General features: G+C 39.0%; 1 pseudogene; it reads left to right on the forward strand.

Moving 5' to 3' along the window:
• Positions 1 to 7: 7 nt before the first annotated feature.
• LOC121303617 overlaps positions 8 to 14137 on the forward strand; it is a 65777-nt pseudogene continuing 51647 nt past the window's right edge.

The raw sequence follows: 14137 nt of genomic DNA on the forward strand, positions 1-14137 counted from the left end.
ACTATCCATGTATAAATACCAGTTTCACTTGCTCTACTGTTAGATACTGATGAAGAGGTACAGGAGTACCCAATTGCAGGAGTGTAAATTTGATGCCTTTGTTATCTACTCCAGTCTTGATGAACACTGGGTCATGGATGAATTGGTAGAGAACTTGGAGTATGGAGTACCTCCTATAGAGGTGTGTCTACACAACAGGGACTTCCAACCAGGACAATTGATAACCTCCAACATTCTTGAAAAAGGAATCATGAGCAGCAGGAAAGTCATTGTTGTGTTATCCAAAAACTTCATCACGAGCAGGTGGTGCAAATTTGAATTTGATATGGCACGATCGTGGCAATTTCTCAAGGGAACACCGGTTTTAATAGTGATTGTGTTAGAAGATATCAAGAGGAGGAGATAAAGCATGTGTTTAGACTTCACAAATACCTGAAGAAAAACACTTACTTAAAATGGAAAGACAATGCCCTGAGCAGCATGAGATTCTGGACTCATCTCAGGAAAGCTGTTCTCTCTCGGAAAAGATGATTTCAGGCAAAGTACAGTGGCTTGCGAAAGTATTGACCCCCCTTGGCATTTTTCCTATTTTGTTGCCTTACAACCTGGAATTAAAATTGATTTTTTGGGGGTTTGTATCATTTGATTTACACAACATGCCTACCACTTTGAAGATGCAAAATATTTTTTATTGTGAAACAAACAAGAAATAAGTTAAAAAAAAAACAGAAAACTTGAGCGTGCATAAGTATTCACCGCCCCCAAAGTCAATACTTTGTAGAGCCACCTTTTGCAGCAATTACAGCTGCAAGTCTCTTGGGGTATGTATCTATAAGCTTGGCACATCTAACCACTGGGATTTTTGCCCATTCTTCAAGGCAAAACTGCTCCAGCTCCTTCAAGTTGGATGGGTTCCGCTGGTGTACAGAAATCTTTAAGTCATACCACAGATTCTCAATTGGATTGAGGTCTGGGCTTTGACTAGGCCATTCCAAGACATTTAAATGTTTCCCCTTAAACCACTCGAGTGTTGCTTTAGCAGTATGCTTAGGGTCATTGTCCTGCTGGATGGTGAACCTCTGTCCCAGTCTCAAATCTCTGGAAGACTGAAACAGGTTTCCCTCAAGAATTTCCCTGTATTTAGCACCATCCATCATTCCTTCAATTCTGACCAGTTTCCCAGTCCCTGCCGATGAAAAGCATCCCCACAGCATGATGCTGCCACCACCATGCTTCACTGTGGGGATGGTGTTCTCGGGGTGATGAGAGATATTGGGTTTGTGCCAGACAAAGCGTTTTCCTTGATGGCCAAAAAGCTCAATTTTAGTCTCATCTGACCAGAGTACCTTCTTCCATATGTTTGGAGAGTCTCCCACATGCCTTTTGGCAAACACCAAACATGTTTGCTTATTTTATTCTTTAGGCAATGGCTTTTTTCTGGCCACTCTTCCGTAAAGCCCAGCTCTGTGGAGTGTACGGCTTAAAGTGGTCCTATGGACAGATACTCCAATCTCCGCTATGGAGCTTTGCAGCTCCTTCAGGGTTATCTTTGGTCTCTTTGTTGCCTCTCTGATTAATGCCCTCCTTGCCTGGTCCATGAGTTTTGGTGGGAGGCCCTCTCTTGCCAGATTTGTTGTGGTGCCATATTCTTTCCATTTTTTAATAATGGCTTTAATGGTGCTCCGTGGGATGTTCAAAGTTTCGGATATTTTTTTATAACCCAACCCTGATCTGTACTTCTCCACAACTTTGTTCCTGACCTGTTTGGAGAGCTCCTTGGTCTTCATGGTGCCGCTTGCTTGGTGGTGCCCCTTGCTTAGTGGTGTTGCAGACTCTGGGGCCTTTCAGAACAGGTGTATATATACTGAGATCATGTGACAGATCATGTGACACTTAGATTGCACACAGGTGGACTTTATTTAACTAATTATGTGACTTCTGAAGGTAATTGGTTGCACCAGATCTTATTTAGAGGCTTAATAGCAAAGGGGGTGAATACATATGCACGCACCACTTTTCTTTTATTTATTTTTTAGAATCTTTTGAAACAAGTTATTTTCATTTCACTTCATCAATTTCGATTATTTTGTGTATGTCCATTACATGAAATCCAAATAAAAATCAATTTTAATTCCAGGTTGTAAGGCAACAAAATAGGAAAAATGCCAAGGGGGGTCAATACTTTCGTAAGCCACTGTACCTATAAATTGAAATCAGCAAAAGCCAAAATATGAGACTGGGATGTAAAATTGATAAGATTAGGAAATTCCAAATATTTCTAAAGCAGCGGCACTGAGAGCAGACATGCTGTTTTTTTAACATTTTAGTACACACTGTTTGCATCTTCTTTGCCATATCATTAAGGTCTTTTCTTTTATAATAGTAATAACACACTTCAAGGAGTGTGTTGTTGTGAATGAATAGCTAGCAAGATGGCAATTCAAAACAGTGCACACCATGGTGTGCCTATGTGCTGAATAAAATATGACTGTATGCATTATAGCAGCTTGTGACAAAAATACAATGAGTTCTGGTTATAAATCTCCCTCTCGACCTGTGAGGGTGCTAAATAGCGAAAGGAAAAGTATCTGGATGGGCTGGCCTAACAGTTCGTTTCCGAGGTCAGGAAGTCGGTCAGCCTGGATGGAACTCTGTTGCAGGAATGTATTGACCTGGAAGGTAAACAAGGTAGCAGCTGCAAGCTATAGACGCAGCTGAAATTGTTTACCAAGGGATCATGCGGGATAGCATAAAAGGGACCAGAGAAACGCTAATCTTTTCCTTCACTTGGGGTTTGCGCTTTAAAACTGAAAGGACCGAGAGAGCTGCAGTAGTGACTGCTGGAGAAATAAAAAGAGAATATTGGTGAGTGTTGTGTTTGTTTGTCTTGTCTGTTAGTAACTGTCTGTGTTTATTGAACCACCAGACATCTAACACGTATCCGGAGCTGTTGCCTTGGGCCAGCACTAGCCAGATCATCATTGACTGAAAGATTTTAACGCATGTGAATTCTTTTTTTTTTTTTCCTGTAAGCTGTATTTATAAATATTTTTGTTACAATAAAACCAAATAACCTTTCCCATATATGATTGCATTTCACACGGTAGGGACCTGACTTGGTAACATTTTAGTTTAGATGTCTGTTATAAGTTATTATAAACAACAGCAAGAAAAATGGCAACAGTGTATAATAACTGCATTACAGAAGCAAAGCCGCCTCATACAGTTGCTGAGACAGACAGACAGTCATTGAAAGACAAACAGACCTGAATAGGCAGGCAGAGATAGCCGTTACAACTGATTAGAAACCGTAGCTAAAAACAGTGGCACAAGTGTAAAATAATAGTCTTATTATTTCTAATCATATACTATAATTGTTAATAATATAATTAACAACATGTTTATAGACTGTTTATAATCATATATTGTAATGTATATAACGGATACCAAAACTAAAGTGTTAACCATAAATTTTCTGTGAAATGTCTTTTGCTTTGCTCTGATATTAGTAACATATACTTTGCATATAGCACCATGTAACAATTATTATTTATTTTTTTGGTTCCTGGGTAGTAAGTGTTATTTCCCAATTGCTTATGCCTCAAAAGTATAGAAAATGGCTCTTATTGACCACAAACTTTGCTTTTGTGACCAGGACAGTGATAGTTTGAAATTTACCTATTTTTCAGAACATTCCAGATAGATTCAGTGCTGAGTAAACTTGGAGTAACTTCTAGAACGTTTTAGAACTTTCCAGTAATATAAATAGTAGTATAAATACAGGGGCCTTAAGCCCACCAGTTCAGTTTAGTTCCAGCTGCCTAAATGGATATATATCTGCATTTTTCTGAGATGGCATCAAGAGGCTGCAATGGTAGTTGTTTCCCTGCTATCTTTGCCTTTGGGACAGCAGGGACACCAAGGCGCACTACCACAGACGGGACTGGCCACAATGGACCGAGTTCTCTGTGGGGAGGAACAACGTCAAGTTGGAGCCACTGGTGGACCCCCGGAAGGTGCTGATGCCACAACTGCACATCAAATTGGGCTTTATGAAACAATTTGTCAGAGCTCTAGATAAGGAGTCGGCAGCCTTCAAGTACCTTCAAGACTTCTTTCCTAAGCTGTCTGATGCAAAGGTCAAAGCTGGTGTCTTCGTCGGACCACAGATAAAGAAGATCCTGGAGTGCCATGAATTCCCCAGGAAGCTCACTAGTAAGGAGAAAGCGGCTTGGAACAGCTTTGTTGCAGTGGTTCAGGGCTTCCTGGGCAATCACAAGGTCAAAAACTATGTGGAGCTGGTTGAGACTCTGGTGAAGAACTACGGCACAATGGGCTGTAGGATGTCCCTCAAAGTCCATATCCTTGATGCTCATCTTGATAAATTCAAGGAGAACATGGGAGCGTACTCGGAGGAGCAAGGCGAGCGCATCCACCAGGATATACTAGACTTTGAACGCTGTTATAATCGTATAATCGTAAATCTCGAGAAACTACTCACTTCTAAATCTTTTGTTGTCATTTTTGTATTACTTTAGTATAAATACATGTTAATTTGGATTCAATTAATTTGGATTTGGTTGTTTTTTTTCTGACTTTATGTGAACGAAAAGACACAAATTCGTCCATTTTCTCATTGGAAATAGGTAAATTTCAAAATATCACTGTCCTGGTCACAAAAGCAAAGTTTGTGGGGAATAATAGCCATTTTCTATACTTTTGAGGCATAAGCAATTAGGAAATAACACTTACTACCCAGGAACAAAAATTGTGTTACATAGTGTAGTTTTGAGCTCAGAAAAGTAACCAAGACATGAAATAACAAACTTTATTACTGTCTTTTTCTTTCTTTTTTTTAAACCAAGGATCACAGATTTCTATAAATATGTGTTTTAAAAAAAGTGAAATACACATTTAATCACAGTGTAGTTAATGACCATGTATTGTGTATGCTCATTTCCGTATATCGAAGCTGCTGTGTTTTAAATGTTTAGAATGCTTTGTCTCTGACATTCTGAGTGCAGAGCTACACTCTCAGTGACATTATAAGTGCAGTTGCTGCTAATAGGTTCCGATGGGGATGTGACTTACTGTATCATTTTTCAATGTGCGCAGGTTGTAAGATTCATGGAATTATTTAGTTTGCTCCACTTTAAAGTTATTGATAAGAGTTCTAATCTGCTCACCACATGCATGAATATAACAGAAAGCCTTTGTTTCTGATTTGCGAGACACTAATGAAAGCTACAGGAGAAGGACAGAAGGTCCCCTAGATATCTTGATCTCACTGAAAGAAGATGTAATTATCAGGTGTATGGACCTTTCAACAAATCTGATCACACAACGTTCATCTAATTAAATAGTCTCCCTGAAGATATTGATGCTGGGAATGACATTAGCAAAGAAAGAAAGAAAAAAAACACTTCCCTAAGGTTTGTATTGTATCTTTTTTCAAGGCATGGTGCACATACTTGTCTTTGCTGGCTTTAATCAGTACTGTCAAAAATATAATGGCAGTTTAATATCAAGTTGTCTAACTGTTATTTTGCCCAGTAATCTCAATATCACTTACAATAACTCCCAGACACATAATCTACATTGAGCGTTTCAAACCACTGTTTTAATTACAAGGCTTCTAGAAAGTGCCTGGCTACCAGTTGGCAATGATTATCACATTATTTATATTGGACACTTTCATTTTGAAAGCTACTGATACGATCTGAAGCCCATTAGCCTATTATTCTGCAGGTATGCATTAATGTTACAAGACTAAATAATTGCCATTGTGCAACAGATACTGACATTTCTATATGTGTCAGAGTTGATTAAGACTCTGTAAAATAGTATTACTGTGTTCACAAATGTAGTATGGGCTTAGAGCCTAGTGTTAGTGTTTGCTAACCAGTTATTGTTTCAAGGTTTTCTTTTGGAAACCCATCTATCACATTCCATTATTATACTAGCTATTTACCTATCAATGCTGAATAATGTTTCATATTAATTAACTGATATTGGTAGTTGAGTGGTTCTCAGAGTTTTGTGCCTGAGACACCAGCTGGCATAATATGTAGTATTCAATTTCAATTTATTTTATTTATATATAGCGCCTTTCACACCACAGTATCTCAAAGTGCTTGACATGTTGGTTAAAGCAGAAAGAAGTATGCAATATCAATAAGCAGTAAACATTACAAATAATAATAATTTTTTACAAATAAAAAATAAATAAATAGTTAAATGTAGAGAGAAAAAAGATCACACCCGTGATTTTATGAAAATTTTTTGCCAGTGGCCAAAACATTGTACAATATCCAGGACATACTTTAGTTGTTAACATTGATTGTCTCTCAGTTTCTTTCAGGTTTAAATAGTCTTTGAAATGTAGATCTTTTTGACGTGTGGTGCCCATAGTCAATGAGGTGTGGTCTTTTTAACAGAGCATCCTAAACCAGCATAATATATGACATGCAAAGCATTATGCAATTAAAGCACAGGAGTGTTTTTCAGTGCCTCCTATCATACTAGCAGTTCGGCAGATTGCTCGGGGATCTTAAGGGTTAAAGGCCAGGGTCCCTCCTGCTGGAAAAGTTTTTACCTAGCTGAAGTGCAGAAAGGAAAATTCACATACTGTAGACAGGATGCAGTATTCTGGCAACTTCACTTAGATTCTCAAATGGCTACCTACTATATATGCAAGCAGATGGTTAACCACAACAAGCACATACAATGCCCCAAAGCTTCCAATTCAGCACCATAAGATGATGCCCACAATGCCATTCTTGCATGTTGTCTAGTTTTATATTTTGAGTTCCTTCAGGCTAACTAGCAATAACTGCCATGAAGATGAAAATGCTCCGACAGCAATGTCATTATTCACAATAGAGTTCGATAATCTGATTCATTTGATGTCAACTTTAGTTTAGAAAAAGGTTACAGCCAGAAAGATGCCATTTATTTTTACAATTATATTCATAGCTTGTCCTGAAGAAAGTTCTTTATACTAATGCATTTTTTGTTTCTAAACTTTAGTGTGATGTACGAGGGTAGAATATAGGTAGAAAAAAGAAGTGTACTGCAGTGCACCATTTTTATCAAGGGGCTAAGTAAACTGTTGCACCCTTCTAACAGAAAAAGAGCCACCGAACCTAAACGGAAGCTACTGTACAGCATGCTGTAGGCAGTCATTTACATGTCATTAAAACTGTAGAGCAAATGAAAATGTAAATCTTTGTGACATGCATAAGTGACATGTGGCAGGCTGGCAAGTGGATAGATGCTCAGAGACAGTCTGAAGTTCAAAAAAATAACGATTTTATTATAAACACAAAAATGAAAGGGCACAAGGGTCAAAACAAATGGATTACAACACAAAAAGAAAGACAAAAAGCAAACACTTACAAAATAAAGGTTTCCAGGCTGGGCAATGCCTTCACTGGATTTAGCAAAATTGAAAAATCACAACCAACAACCAACAACCAACACCCAACAACCAACAACCTGCTTCCTCAGCTACCTCCTCCCAAATGAGAAGAAGGCGCCTACTTTTATGTCAGGTGGCTGGGCGCTGATTGATCATTAATTAAACGAATCATCTAATCAACCCTAGCCACCTGAACAAAATGAACCCAGGCAGGTAGGGGAATTTAACCCCATCCCTGCCAATTTCTAAAGGACAGAGCTGTGCTCTGCCACATGACATTTTCTGAACTTGTCAATTACGGGTCATTTTCTAAGCGAGTCAATAACCACTGAATTTTACTCATACTGTATTCTGATTAGCCACCAATATTGTGAGGGAACCTCTGAACACTATCGTAAATTGGCTGGCCGCAAACCTCAATTCATAAAGCATGTGACAAACACGGTGTCTGGAAGCTTAAAAAGGACAAACATAAGAACACAAGGCTACTCTTAGTTCTAAGTGTAATTGGAAATTAGGGCATCAATCCATGATAAAAAAAGGACCAAAATAAGACGTAAAATTTGTTTATGCTTTTGTTGTCACATTTTCCTGATCCCAACTCTGTACATTACACAGGCTTGTCCTGACAACAACACAAATGAAATACTGAATGGTTTCATTCATCATGGGAACACAATTTACCAGAGGCCACACTTTCTATTGATTTTTAATTAGTCTTTCTTAGGTTTTTGACATTCAATGCATCTTAACGAAAGCAAATAAATTACAGTAAACAAAATAAGGTTATAGAGTTTCATGCCTCTAAATACATTTCACATTGTCAAAGTCTGTTGCAAATTCAGATCATCAAGACTAGCACACTTAAGCAGGAAAAAAAACTCTACAAACTCTACACAGAGCGGTCTGCTGATTTGAGTGCAGTTATTATTATCGAGCTGTCTGACATTTGGAGTTCAGCATTGGTAGGTTTTCCATACATATTAGAAACTCCAAATCATCTTTCCATTGTCGTGAGAATGTGATGTAGCAGCACACACCACACACATTCCACTCTGCACTGTCATGAGAATGTGATGTAGCAGCACACACCACACACATTCCACTCTGCACTGTCATGAGAATGTGATGTAGCAGCACACACCACACACATTCCACTCTGCACTGTCATGAGAATGTGATGCAGCAGCACACACCACACACATTCCTCTCTGCATTGTCATGAGAATGTGATGCAGCAGCACACACCACACACATTCCTCTCTGCATTGTTGTGAGAATGTGATGCAGCAGCACACACCACACACATTCCTCTCTGCACTGTCATGAGAATGTGATGTAGCAGCACACACCACACACATTCCTCTCTGCATTGTCATGAGAATGTGATGTAGCAGCACACACCACACACATTCCACTCTGTATTGTTGTGAGAATGTGATGTAGCAGCACACACCACACACATTCCATTGCATTCTCATGAGAATGTGATGTAGCAGCACACACCACATACATTCCACTCTGCACTGTCATGAGAATGTGATGCAGCAGCACACACCACACACATTCCACTCTGCACTGTCATGAGAATGTGATGCAGCAGCACACACCACACACATTCCTCTCTGCATTGTCGTGAGAATGTGATGCAGCAGCACACACCACACACATTCCTCTCTGCACTGTCATGAGAATGTGATGTAGCAGCACACACCACACACATTCCTCTCTGCATTGTCATGAGAATGTGATGTAGCAGCACACACCACACACATTCCTCTCTGCATTGTCATGAGAATGTGATGTAGCAGCACACACCACACACATTCCTCTCTGCATTGTTGTGAGAATGTGATGTAGCAGCACACACCACACACATTCATCTCTGCATTGTCATGAGAATGTGATGTCGCAGCACACGCCACACACAATCCTCTCTGCATTGTTGTGAGAATGTGATGTAGCAGCACACACCACACACATTCATCTCTGCATTATCTCTGCATTGTCGTTTCAACCTCCCCTAAACTAGCCTACTCTTGGGCTACCGGAGACCCAGCATCCTCACAATGACTCCTTCCTCTTCAAAAGGCCTTGGCTGGGCATCATCTTGCAATCGAAGGGTTCCATAGTAAATCCTGCGGAGCCAGACCCTCTCCTCCTCGATGTCAACAAGCACAATCTTTTACTCAGCGCCCGCCTGTGTAGCAATAGCCGTGCAATAGCCTCTGAAAATGCCTTCTGAGCTGCGTGAAGCCTCCTGGGCATGCTCCCTAGCTAATCTGTACCTCCCGATCAACTCAGCACCAACTGCTCAATTGGTTGCCCAGCAACACGTCTCCTGTTCCGCGTCCCAGCTGCACACATTTGCACAGGAACCAGTGACAGGGCTCTGCCTGTGACAGTGACCTTTAGATAAAAAAAATAAAACACACAAAATAATGTGACAGTTTAAGGTAACATTTGTTCTGAATAATACAATGTGATGTGCAGCACACACCACACACATTGTACTCATGTGAACAGCAATTAAAAAAAAAAAAAGTCACATTCATCTCTGCATTATCTCTGCATTGTCGTTTCAACCTCCCCTAAACTAGCCTACTCTTGGGCTACCGGAGACCCAGCATCCTCACAATGACCTTCCCTCCCTTAATGATGTTTGACAAATTAATTATTTCTGGATATTGCCCTGATCACTGCAAGGCATAAAGCTATGAAAATTGAAGAAAGGTCATAAATTATTGTAGATTGAGAGTTTTTAATGAACATGGCTCTGTGAGACTTCATAATGTAATGCAGTCATTTTAATTGTTACAATGTTAAGTCATTTTGGTCTTTTCAGGGTGCTCGGGGGATCAGTGAAGATTCGCACAATTTGCACTGGAAATTACATTAATATGATTATGTACCCATTCGTTGCCTAATAAAAATAAAAATAAAAAATACACAGTATATATATATATATAATATATATAAGATTGCTATATATATATTAAAAAAAAAAAAAGTCTGACCTATATCCCTTAATGATATATGACAAATTAATTATTTCTGGATATTGCCCTGATACTGCAAGGCAAAATTATGAAAATTGAAGAACTTTCATAGCCTATTTGATATGTATTATACACACTGTGCATTTTAATCAACGTGGGTTTTATTTTCATCACTGTAATTTTTTCCTCATTTCTGCTCAGGGGATCAGTGAAGACACAGCACTGAAACATCATTAAAGAAAATAGAGGGAAAATATGCAGCACTCCTTTATTGTAAAGGTAAAGTAAACGGTTCTGTGTTTTGATATTTCTTTTTTTTTGGGGGGGTGGGCTAGTGGTAAATTGTGTACATTTCAAACTGAAATCTTATTCAGGGATATATTTCCATTCAGTAATAAAAAATACTATTAACTAAAAGGCTCAAAACTATAGATTATGCGCGTCCCTTGTAAGTAGCTGTCTGTTTTTCAATTAAAAGTTAAATTTAAATGTAAATTTAAACGTAAATTTTCTTGACAGTTTTTGTAGATTTGGTTTTAAGTTCGTTATTCGGACGAAATGGAGATGGATTCGGTATTTGGATGAATCCCAAAAACTTGGATTCGGTGCATCCCTACTTTAAAGTCATGCGGAATGTGGCCGTCTCTGAATTGAATAAGTGATTATTAACTTGGAGATGGCCACGTGTATAAAAGCGCAGCAGCCTCACACAGTGAGGAGAGAGGATTGAAGAGAGAAACAACAGGAGAGAGAGCGAAGGAGAATACAATAAAGATAAACAATTAAAGCTTGTGTGGTTTTGTACACGTCTTTTGTTTATTGTTAAAAGAGTTTATTTTATTTAATGAAAGCGCAGTGGTGAGGGTTGCTACCTTTTCTATAGACCACACCTGGACACATTTGTCAGTCAGTCTCGGTCTATCAAAACTGCAATATACTGTAATCTAGTTAACACAATACCACCAGATCTCGGTACAAATCAATAATCATGCAGTATACACAGTATTGCGCTCTTCATATTTCTAGTAATTGAACTTGCAAGCCAGAAAAATTGTAGCTATGGTATGGAAGAGGCAAATCTTACCTGAGACAACTAGCTGTGGTGATGAGTAACGCGCGACAAATCAATTTCCAAAGCGAGGATCCTGTCCACCTACTTTTTTTTTTTTCAAATAATTTGGTCACTGGATTTCTGAGCCTAAGCCCGTTTGTGACAGTCAGAATTATTTTACAGCCATTGTGTCATGGCAAATTCCCCCAAATAAATATTAATAAACGTCATTAACAGACATTAAAAACTATGGCACTATGACGGTAAAAAGAGACAAAATGAGTCAAAATGCACTCGGATTTGGTTCGGGTTTTTCAATGTTACTAATGGCTACTGCTAAATATGCAATGCTTATTATACATACATGCACGCATATATACGGTTTAATTACCATTATATATTGTAAGTAAACCATCTTCTACTGTAAATGTTATCTATTTAATCACATGCAGATCAATGTAATGTAAAACATTATTCAAATGCTGGGGGCACAGTAGAATCAGGGCTGTATTAAGGGGAGGGGCCCCCAGTAAACTAGGGACCCCATAATTATGATCTTACATATTTCATCTTCCGTTTGTTTTATTTAAAGAGCCTTAGAATGTATATGTATCATGTGTCCATCAATGTAAAACCAGTAAATACTGTTCACAATTTGTATTTAATAACACTTGACACCCCCCTCCCTTGCAAATGGTTTAAGTGTTTTTGACAGTGGAACGCCATGTAAATGTATGCATTACCACAGCGTGCTTGCTCACGCTCACGTTAAAGACGTATTTTAACAGCGCTGATATGTTAATTAGTCAATCATGGATTTGGCTACCAACTGTCGCTGCTCAAGTGGGAGCACTAAACAGTGAAAGATTGCACTTGTTGACACGGAGGAGGAGATGTCTACAAACCCGGACAGCTGGCAACCCCAAGACTCACCCCAGAGTTTTTGGGTGTGTGCATTTCCTGGTCTGTGACATCACCCACCCAGCCATCCTGCCACACATAGTTAACAATTAAACAATTTCCGATCAATAGCAGCATTTGACACCTGTAGGTAACAACCCCCCACAACAAAACAATTGTGACAGTAAAAGAAAATGTCTGCATGAAACACCACAGACTGTGTCTAATGAGGATGTATCAGTGCAGTTAACATATATTCCACATGTGAGCGGCTGCTAGTTACAGCTGGTAGAAACTCATTTCAAATCACTCACTGAAAGGTGACCTCAGGCAATTCTTGCACTACATACTGTAACTCACCATGCGAGTCTACAATCCCCGCAGAAAGCTAACCAGACCAGCGATCAAACTCTTGTTAATAGCTGGTTAACAAGTAGAATGAAATACATGAAAGTTGTCATCTTATTTTCTGTTGCCTCCTTAAAGAGCGTGTGTCATTGTAAGGGTATTGAAAGGACAAAAGATAGATTAGATGTTATGACAAGGAATTGTTTTGTTATTTATTCTTTCTTTTCTTTTAAAGATTTTGTATTGCTTTGGTTTTTAGTGTATACATTGTGAATAGTCTCTCAGGTAAAATGCAACACATGAATAAACTGCAAACTCTGTTTCCAAACTGCCCGGAAAGGTTTTAAAAATGCAATTAAACTTTGTCAATCACATGTTGCAGAGTTATTTTAATCCATGCTTATGTTCGAAGAGAAGTGTGTGTGTGTGTGTGTGTGTGTGTGTGTACCACAGTGGCAAGCGAATTGTGTGTGCAAACCACAGTGACGGGATGCTTTTGTATTTCAATGTTTTATAATAACTGCATAATAAAGCCCTTGGTAGGAGGCTTTTTATAGCATTCAGATCTTGTTGTCATTATCCAGATTGTATTGTACCGTTTCAGACAGAGATGAGACACACATGTATTCTGGTGCAGTTGCTTTTCAAATGAAATGAACTCAGTAGTGCTGGTATCATAACAGACATGTGCAGATTAACAATTACTCACAAATAAAGCTATGTATCAATGCTCATCGGTCTGTAAAGAAATTATATTCTTTCAGAAGCAAAAAGTAGTTTTGAACAAGAGCAAGGAAAACTGTTCATGCTGACTGTTGGAGAAAAAAAAAAAAAAAAGACTGACTTCTGCAATGTTCCAGCTAAAGCAATTTCAAAATGGGACATGTCAGCTCACAATATGCAAATATCCAGATATGTCCTGAATTTGCACTTATGCATTTTCAAAGTTAAAAGACACCTAACAAAATAACACCAGATGGCAATAGATACAAAAATAATATTTGTACTGCAGTGGAGACCCTGCAGACTATGTGCTATTCCTCCTCACTCATGTTAATGCAATGGAGAACCTGCAGACAGTGTGCTATTCCTCCTCACTCATGTTAATGTAGTGGAGAACCTGCAGACTGTGTGCTATTCCTCCTCACTCATGTTAATGCAATGGAGAACCTGCAGACTGTGTGCTATTCCTCCTCACTCATGTTAATGTAGTGGAGACCCTGCAGATTGTGTGCTATTCCTCCTCACTCATGTTAATGCAGTGGAGACCCTGCAGACTGTGTGCTATTCCTCCTCACTCATGTTAATGTAGTGGGGACCCTGCAGACTCATGTTAATGTAGTGGAGACCCTGCAGACTGTGTGCTATTCCTCCTCACTCATGTTAATGTAGTGGAGACCCTGCAGACTGTGTGCTATT

This window comes from Polyodon spathula, chromosome 34 (genome assembly GCF_017654505.1).
Source record: "Polyodon spathula isolate WHYD16114869_AA chromosome 34, ASM1765450v1, whole genome shotgun sequence".
NCBI classification, from domain to species: domain Eukaryota; kingdom Metazoa; phylum Chordata; class Actinopteri; order Acipenseriformes; family Polyodontidae; genus Polyodon; species Polyodon spathula.